Source organism: Priapulus caudatus, unplaced genomic scaffold (assembly GCF_000485595.1).
Source record: "Priapulus caudatus unplaced genomic scaffold, Priapulus_caudatus-5.0.1 Scaffold1619, whole genome shotgun sequence".
Lineage (NCBI taxonomy): Eukaryota > Metazoa > Priapulida > Priapulimorpha > Priapulimorphida > Priapulidae > Priapulus > Priapulus caudatus.
Genome location: NW_014578680.1, coordinates 34,565 through 36,189, shown reverse-complemented (window position 1 = coordinate 36,189; position 1,625 = coordinate 34,565).

Here is a 1,625-nt window from a genome sequence, read left to right as displayed (position 1 = left end):
CACAGAGCGCACACGCTCACACACATAGTGCACGCGCACACACAGCACACACAGCGCACACACATAGTGCACGCGCACACAGAGCGCACACGCTCACACACATAGTGCACGCGCACACACAGCGCACACGCTCACACACATAGTGCACGCGCACACACAGCGCACACGCTCACACACATAGGGCACGCTCACACACATAGGGCACGCTCAAGGTTTTCGCCTGTCGGACTCCCTCGTACGTTTAACTGATAAATCGTTCTGCTTTTACCGGATCCGTGGCAGGGTGACGCCTCGGTCACCTGACCTGTGTACGTTTTTGTTGCAAACGAAGCAATTCCTCGAACCGACTAATCTAGAAGTGGGATCCGGTAAACAGGATCTAGACTTCCCCCCAAGTCCGCTACCTCGGGCGGCACGAGTTCTCTTTTTGTACTAAGTGGCGTGCACGGCCCAGCGAGTCAGCGACACGGGGTCAGTCTACCGGCAGTTGTCATTAGTACGGGCCGGCCGGGGGCGCCGTCAACAGGTCGCGTACGTGCGACAGATAGAGAAAATTAGAGGAGTCCCCGTCTCTCTCTCTCTCTCTCTCTCTCTCTCTCTCTCTCTCTCTCTCTCTCTCTCTCTCTCTCTCTCTTTCTCTCTCTTTCTTTCGCGCTCTCTCTCTCTTTCTCTTTCTCTCTCTCTCTCTCTCGTTCTGTGTGTGTATGCGTATTCGGTGTGCGTGCGTGCGCGGGTGTGCGTGGCTTCGAGGGGCCCCACACCCGGCTATATTCTGCGGCGATAGTTGCCTATAGTTTATGCCTGCACGATCCGCGTTATATTTTCTATAGTTCTTTAGATTTTCTAAAGTTGTACTTGCCTTTGCATTTTACCGCTATACCTCAATCGCCACAGCGATCCATTGCGGCCCAGAACCCCTACGGCCGGCATCACTGTTCTGCGATTATTCTATGATCAGGGTGTATACGCTCGATATCACTATTCTATGTATATCGTGCTATAAACTACGCTCCACTCAGCCATATTGTATGTATGCAATTAGCTCCGATGTACCGTGCGTGTGCCCGATGCCGTTGCGTGCGTTGCATGCGCGTGCGTGTGTGCGCGATGCAGGAACTTGCGATATATCTGTGTGCTGTGCATATATATACTTGCGTGTCCGTGTGCATGTTGATGCATTCGACCCTCGGCTGGGTGTGCGTTTGTGTCGGCCTGGTGTGCGTGCCTGCGTCGCGCGCGGTCGGTCGTGGCTGCCCGCGCGTCATGTGTGCTGTCACGGTGCAAAGTGCGTCCGCGTGGTGTCTCCTTGTATGCAGATGTTCGCGATGTTGCAAAAATCTGGCCTACATGGTTCATCACCCAGATAGCAGTCCTGCTTGCAGATACTCTACCAGCGTTCCGGAGACTATTGATTTGCCAGCCGAGATCGCACAAATCCATGATAACTATAATGTAATCGAGCCGATACCAAACAGTTATATCCAAATACGGCACGTGCCATTTATGAGCTATCGATCTAACACGATATCAATATCCTAGCTGTGTGTCGCCCCAACAACCACAGCCCATCGGCGCGGCGCCACAGGTGGGGGCCGGCAGGGGTCAATGCATTTCAGTCATCTTTC